The following is a 7899-nucleotide window of genomic DNA, read 5'->3' as shown; positions in this document are numbered from 1 at the left end:
AGAAGACTGCCCAGGTTACCAGGAGGGCTCTGTGTTAGTAGAAGCCTATTCCCTGTGTTGTATGCAAGACCATGTTCCTGTGTGTGGTGTGAGGTGGGGATTATAGGCAGGGATTGAAGAGCTTGATGTGACAGGGCCTGGGGCCCTGGGGCCTGTGTGGTCTAGTCTACTCCCAGCAAGGGTGCTGATGCCCCAGAGGGCCTCACACAGCCTAGAGCCCCCGGGACCTCTCTTGGGGACAGCTTGATGGACCTGAGCACCTGGATGCCTGGCCTCGCACCTGCTGGCATCCTCCCCACCTTCTGGCACAATGCTTCCCCTCCTGACCAGGTTGGAGGAGGCGAGACTGGAACTCTCACAGTGGGTGAGGTGGGTGGGTGAAGACGTCATTCTTTCCTCCCCAGGGCCTACAGGTGGCCAAGGGGCATTAAATACTGGACTAGCCATGTCCTCTGGGCCCATCCAAGGAAAAGTACCCCCTAAGTTTCTCCTTCAGCACTTGGGAGCTTGTCTTCCTGCAGAGAAAACCAAATGCCCAAGCCCACTGCCTCGGGTACGTGCCCCAGAGAGGGCCCCTCTCCACACCAGGGAGGGTATGGATTTGGGCTGGCCCTTGCTTTACATGGCTCCTCAGTCCTTGTGTACTCTTGAACTGAGGGATCTTCTTATTTACCAGAAGAGGAAATTGAGGCTCAGGGGAAGGAGTGACATGCTCAGTACAGGTGGGTATATTGTACCCGGGTGGAGCTAGGTCCCTGGCCTAGGCGGGTCATGGGGACTGGCACCAGTGGTCTGCCCGGGCCTCTGGGCAGAGGCTCCAGCCTCCAGGATGTAGCTGCAGATGCCCTGCAGACTGAGAGTGCTCCCGCTCCCTAGCCTTCCGCCCACACTGAGCACTGGGCGAGGCTCTTCTCAAGCTATCCTCCCACCCTGTCCTTTTCCAGTTCCCTGTCTGAGGGGTCCCCAGACCCTCCTGGGGCTCTGAGAATGGTGTGTCTGGGCTCTGCCTGGCCAAACCCACCTGTTGCTTATCTCTGCTCAGCCCAGAAGTGGCCCCTTCCCAGGGCCACTCAAAGGCCACTGTTTCCTCTTGTCTCCCTGGGCCCTCAGCCTTGCATTTCTCCCAGGGACTGTCCTGCTGGGGCCCCTAGGCCCCACCCTCTGCAGCCTGTCTCTGAGGTTCACCAGCCCCCCTGCAGCCCTCCAAGAACCCCACAGCCGCCCCCACCCTACAAACTCCATGGCCCACACATACCCTAGGCTCCTCCCACCAGCCCCCCACACCAGCCCCCCAGTCTCCACCAGCTCCCCCTGCTCTATGCCCTGCTTCCTGCCATGGCTAGGCTCCATGCCCTGCTCCATGCCCTGCTTCCTGCCATGGCGCCACAGGATAGAACTTCCTTCACTATCCATCTAAAAGGTCCACAGGCTACCAAACCTCAGCATTCCAGGGGCATGACCTGGCGTTGGGTCTGGAGGGGTCAGTTCCCATTGGAAACTTCAAATTTGCCTTTACCATCCTCTGACTTAGCAGATACCTATCCATTGCTGAGCCCGAGGCTTCATTATTTCTTCAAATCCTCCTGAGTATGACCCATTTCACAGATGAGAAAGTCAAGGCCCCAGCACACAGCCAGGCCATGGCGGAGTCAGGACTCAAACCTGTAGCCCTTTGCACTCAGTGGCCTTCCACCAGCTCAGCAAGCCCTGTCGCTGAAGGCCTGGGCTTGCCTCTGAGCACCTGAAATCCAGGCTGGAGGCCTGAGGTGAGTGGGGAGAGCAGAGCCTGGCTCCCCCACCCCTGCTCTGCTGTCACTGTCTGTGGGTCATCCTGACATTCCTGAGCCACTTTCTCCCGTAAAAAGGGCTTTCTGGGAGTGAGCAGGTGGTTCTCAGGCCTGGCTGCATCGATGAGTCACTTGGGCCAGCTGGATCGGCCTGTGGGGCAGGACCCCGAAACTTTTCTTAAGCCCCCTGGGGAGACTCCAATGTGCACAAGGATGGTGCCAACCCTTGGGACCCAAGCAAGATGGATGGGATTGAAACCAAGGCCCTGCAGCCAGGCTTCGTGGGATCAAATCCGACCTGCACTGTCACTGTTTATGTGGCTTGGGCCTCAGTTTCCCCATCTGGAAGGGAGGACGGATGATAGGAGATCCTCAGATTGATGGGAGAATTAAGAGCGTTCTGCATAGATCGTACTTAGCACGGAGCCTGTCGCGACAGTGCTGCAGACCCGCCAGCAGTAACTGTCACTGGCCTGAGCATCTTTATTGCTTGTTACCTCTACGGAAGGAAGGGCCTTCCTGGGAGGCCGGGCAGTGCAGTTCCCAGAAGAGCCACACGGTGGCGCCCCGGCGCAGCGCTCGGGTCGGCGCGGCCGCGGCAGGCCGAGGGGGCGGTGCCTCCCCATCCCGCGGGGACCGGAGGCCCGGAGGGGGCGGGGCCAGGCGCCGGTGGTCGGTCTGGAGCGCCCGCGGGCCACTCGGGTGACGGTGGGCAGGGGGGCGTCGCCATCCCCATGTCGCATGGTGGGGCCGCCGAGGCGCGGCGCGGCGCGGCAGCGCGTGGGGAGCTAGAGGGACAGCCACGCAGGCGGGCGTGCCGAGATCGCGACCTCTCCGGGCTCTGGGTTGGGTCTGGCGGTGGGACGCCGGCAGGTCGGGGGTGGGGGGCGGGGAGCTTTGGCCAGAAAAGCCCCGCGGTGGAGACGCTCCCTGAGAGCTGGGCAGGGGTGCAGGCGGCTTCCTCCTGCCTGGGAGGGCTGGGGGGTGCCACCTGACTCCTCGGGGCTGAGCTGCCCTAACACTTAACGTGCTCTTGGCTGAACTGAAGCCACCTCCAGTGCCCGCTGCACCGGGGTCCTGGAAGCTGGTGATGAGGGGTCCTCCGGGGGCTTGTGGCCAAGGTCGGGCTGGTGGTTGGACCCAGAGCCTTGGCCTACCTAGGCTGGGGGTGAGAAGGTTGGTGCAGCCGTGGGAGGCGGGAGGTTTTCTTCCTCTCTGCTCTGCAGGCTGGGACAGCAGGCTGGCTCTGGAGTCACCTAGTGGCGCTGCCGGGCCTCAGTGGCAGCCAGTGTGAGTGGGCAGAGGGCCACAGTGAGCTGCCCACCGGGGCAGGTTCTGGACAGAGCTTGGCCCGTCCTGATCGTCTTGGCCAGTCAGGCATGGTGTCCTTTATACTGGTCCAGAGTTTGGTAGGTCCCGCCCAGGTGGACCTCACAGACAGTATGGGTGTGTTTCCTGGCTGATCAGTGAGAGAGAGGTTGGCCACCAGGAGGGGACCTCAGGGCAGGGGCAAGAGGGGGCTCAAGCCAGTGGCTCTTCCCTCATTTCACCCCCTCTGCAAGGACGTTTGCTTTCCTCTGGGGCAAGAATCCTGCCTCCTAAGCAGGCTTCCTGATGAGTATGTGACCCAAAGGAGGTTCTCACCCCCCTGGGGTGGATGACTCCTAAATCCACATGTCTGCCCAGACCTCACCCTGGGCTCCAGACAGCCTTGGACATCTCTGCCTGGACGTCTAAATATAACGCGAGCTGGGGGGAGGGGGCAGACCCTGGGGGTATTTCTGGCAAGGGAGGGAGACTTACTGCCGGAGGGCCATTTCTCTGATTCAGGGCTGGGGTGGGCACACATGGGGTCAAGGCCCTTCCTTGGCTTGGAGCTTTAGAAACATTTGTTTCTCCCAGAACACAGCCTCCCCTGCACTTCCTCCTCGCTTGGGGAAACCACGGTCACCCCCCCCCCGGTGTTGCCCGCCTTAGGTAGTTCCTGCTGGTGGGCCGGACCCCGGGCCAGCCAGGCAGAGTCGTCACCACCAGCAGGAGGTAGCCAGGGGCAAGTGTGCCGGTCCCTTCGGCGGTATTCCAGAGCCCCAACCCGGCTGGCAACCTCCACCCTGCTGTGCCAAGCTCCCTAGCCTGCCCTGGAGGAGGCTCCATGGGCCTCAGGACAGTGAGGCCAGGCAGGGGCAAGGGGGACACTGGGGCCTTCCATGCAGGAGCCTGGCCTCCAGGTGGGGTGTGGAGGGTCCCAGGGTCAATGCTGGGCAGGCAAAGGCAAAGGACTAGACTCCCCTCCCTGTTCTCTCTCCTTGGGCCCAGCTCCTCTGCTGGTTTTGGCTTTTGGGGCCAGAGGGGACAGCAACTCTAGCAGGGCTCCTTTATCCCCTGCCCATGGGGAGAGCCCTTATCCGAGACCCTTGGGTGGCCCTGGGATCCTGGGTGAGGAGGAGCCCAAGATACCATGATGATGCTGATGATGCATCCAGCTCACCACTGAGCGTCCACTGCGGCCAGCCCGGAGCCCGCTGTGCTGTAACCCCGGCCCCAAAAGGTGGGGCCTCCCCCTCCCTGGGGGGCCTCAGCCCTGCTGTGAGCCCCAGAGCCTGAGGAGGAGGCCAGAGCATCCCTACCAGGTCCGTGTCCCCTGGGCCACCCCCACCCTTCACACACCCCAAATGACGGCGGCTCCTTGGCCCCCACCCGGAGGCGAGGGTATTGCCCGAAGGACCCAGGAGCGGCCCCCGCCCTCACACCCCAGGGTCACCTTGTGCAGCTGGACAGGGCTCTGAGCTTCTCTCCTGGCTGGGAGCGTGGAGGCTGGGCTGGACGGGGGCCCTGGGTGCGGGAAAGCAGCTCCCAGAGCCGCACTGCACGTGTGTGTGTGTCTACTCGTGTCTCCGTATATCTCTGTGTTTCTGCGGCCTCCCTGTCACGGCGTATCTGTCTCTTCTGGGTGGGTCTCAGGGGCCGTGCCTGCGTGTCTCAGGCTGCCTGTTCCCGGGGCGTGTGCGCTGTGACCTGAGCTGTAAGGAGGTGTCTGCTGTGACCTAAGGCAGCGGACAGACCCGGGAAGTGCCCTTGCGGCGCTGTGCGCACCCCCTCCCTCCGATGTCCGGGAGGCGAGCGGGCCCGCCCAAGATCACACACCCAGGAGGCAGGGTCCACCCAGCGTGGACATACACTGTCCTTCCTCAAGTCATGGCCACCAAGGACCCAGGTGAGGCTCTGTGTTCAAAACTTTCCTGCCTCTCTTGGGGGGACCCAAGGCCCAGGAAGATGGGGTCTCCAGCAGCGGGGAGTTACTGGTGCCCCCGAGACTAGCTGGTGTCCATGTGAATCTGGGGTGAGCAGGTGCGCAGGCGGGAAGCGGGCCTCCTCCCTGACCCCAGCATGCTGGGGCGCCCCGCGCACCTTTGCTCAGGCCGGCCCTGACCCTCCTTTCCTGGGGCACCCTCCTTCCAGCAGCGGTGTGGGGGCAGGTGGGGGGGCTGCTGCCCTCCCTTGAGACCTTGCCGTTGAGGCAGGGCCTGGAAGGGGCCTCGCTCAGAGCTGGCCCCACTGACGCCCAGTAAACGTGCACCCCTCTTGCCCTGTTCCCCTTGAAGCAAACCGCACCGCTGCAGACTGGAGGCCCCATGAGCAGCCCTCCTGTCCCTCACACTGGCTCTCCGGCCACCGCCCTTCCCGCAGCGCCCTGAGCACTTTGCGGGCCCTTCTCCTCGGCTGCGCCTGAGCCGGCTCGTGCCCGGGCCGCTGGCTCACCCTCCAGGCCTCTGCCCGCCTGTCACTGCTCAGGGAGCGCCCCCGAGCTCCACACTTGTGCCGACCGATCGGCCCTGCCTTCCCTGCCCCATCTCCACAGGCGGCAGCCACTTGCTGGGGGCCCCAGGGGCTCCCCGGCCCCGTGCCAGGCCTCCAGGGCCCAGGACAGGGACACAGACAGCTGGCGGGCAGCTCGGAGATACAGGGTGAGCTCGCGGGAGCCAGAGGGCACACACACAGGGGGACACACACGCCCGCACACGCACACACAGCTCACATGGGACCACGCACGTGCCCCACGTGTTTACACTCCCCCCACACACACTTCATGCTCACACTCACCCACACTCCCCTACACCCACATACGTGCTCCCACACACCTAGATGTGCACACACACATGCTCACTTGTACAGACCCACACCCACACGTGTGATAGGCTCTCACACATTCTCGCAGGTACACACTTCCCCACGCACCGACCCACCCCCGTGCACACCCGTGTTCACCAGCGCACGCACATCCACGCACGTTTGCACACGCATGCCGTGGCCCGTAGCTGCTGCAGCGACCTCAGGAGCAGAGGAATCGAGTAGTTTTTTCCCCAACACGTGTTCCCACAATAACAAAACAACAGGAAGGCGCTTGGGGCCAGGGACGGGAAGGGGAAGTGGCCTGCGCACAGGGAGTCGGGTAGCGAGCGGGGGACTCGGGGACACACTGACGGCCGCATGGTGGGGAGGCGGAGGGCCCCTCCCAGGCATCCCAGCCCTGGTGCTCAGCCCCCCGCAGCGCCCCCTGACGTTCACGTTCGGATGAGAAGCCGAGGCTGGGGTGGGCTTGTCCCCGTCGCCAAGGAGGGCTGGCAGAGTGGCGCTGACCCAGGCCACCTGACCCTGTGTCCGTCCCGGCCCCGGTCCTGCGGTGCCCCCGGCAGCGGCCGAGCTGAGGGCCTCTTGTCTGGGACGCCAGGTGGCTCGGTGGGGCTCTTTCTGTGGCACCACTGTGTGTCCAGCACTGGGCACACCCCTGTCCCCCTGGACGCCCCAAGGAGCGTTCCCCGTGTGCTTCTCTGTCGACCCAGTTCCTGCCAGGGAGCCCAGAGCAGGTGCTGCGGGAGTTGAGGACCGAGCGTGGGACCCTGGGACTGGGCACGCCTCATGCCAGGGACCCTGTGGGGTTCTTCCCGCCCTCAGCCTGGCCCAGGGCCAAGCACATAGGAGGTGCTCCTAAATGCTCCACAGATGTGCAGAGAGAGGCCTGGAGAGGGGCCGGGACCTGCGCGAGGCCACACAGTGAGTGGGTCTGACCCCGCCCACGCTTCCTGCTGCAGCTCCCGGGGAGAGGCCAGCGCTGAGTGCTGAGTGCAGGGCTTCGCAGGTGGGCTGCAGTGCCCCTTCCTGGTCCCGCACCTCCTTGGGGATGTAGCTGTCACTTGCGGAGAATGGCCACACTGTTGCCGCTGTGCTTTATCTCATTTAATCCTCAAAACCCAGCAGGTGAGACCCCGCCCCCCGTGCAGGTGGGGAAGCCCTCCGGAGCCTCTCCTCTCCCTGCTGACCTGCCTCCGGTTCTTCCGCCCAAGGCCCAGGGCCGCTGGGTTTCCACTCACTCCCAGAGAGTTCCCCCAATTGAGTTAGGCGGTGGGAGGGGAGGAGGGGAATGCCTCAGGTGGAGGGGGTGGGGGCTGTGGGGTTCCAGAGACAGTTCCAGCCTTGCTTTGTCTTTTTAATTTTTTTTTTTTCTTTTTCTTTTCTCGCTTAAAAATCTCAGGAGGGACCCAGGATGACTGACAGTCCTGATTTGCCTATGATTGAGGGTTCCCAGGATGCAGGCAGGACTTTCGGGGCTGAAACAGGGCAAGGCCCATGGAAACCAGGACAAGTTGGTCACTCTAGAGGGGCCCCAAAGGCATTAAACTAACCCCACCTGATGCTTGAACTCCCTCCACTGTGTCCTCATGTAGTGGCTGTCCAGCCCTGCTTACATACCTCCAGTGATAGTGAGCTCATTATCATACAGCAAGAGCCAACCAAGAAGTGGACAAAACCAGGGCCAGGCACAGACCACAGTGAGGGCAGGCTGTGGAGCCGAACGCAAGGGCCCCTGGCCCACCTTCAGGGACAGTCAGACAAGGCTTCACAGAGGAGGAGAAGGGGGAGGAGGACAGGGAATTCCTGACCAAGGGAGCAGCACAGGCAAAGGCCAGGAGGCCTGGAACCACCTTATAGGGACTGACTTCCTTTGCTGTTATCTGTCACAGCTGGTGTGACTCTGCAGCTCTCCCCCACCCCACCTCCAAAAGGCAGTTCCTTTGAAACACCATGGCCTGGGCCCTCCAGGTGTCGGAGCTGG

This window comes from Leptonychotes weddellii, chromosome 9, assembly GCF_054177405.1.
Source record: "Leptonychotes weddellii isolate Sample4059 chromosome 9, ASM5417740v2, whole genome shotgun sequence".
NCBI lineage: Eukaryota > Metazoa > Chordata > Mammalia > Carnivora > Phocidae > Leptonychotes > Leptonychotes weddellii.
This window is presented reverse-complemented; position numbering follows the sequence as displayed.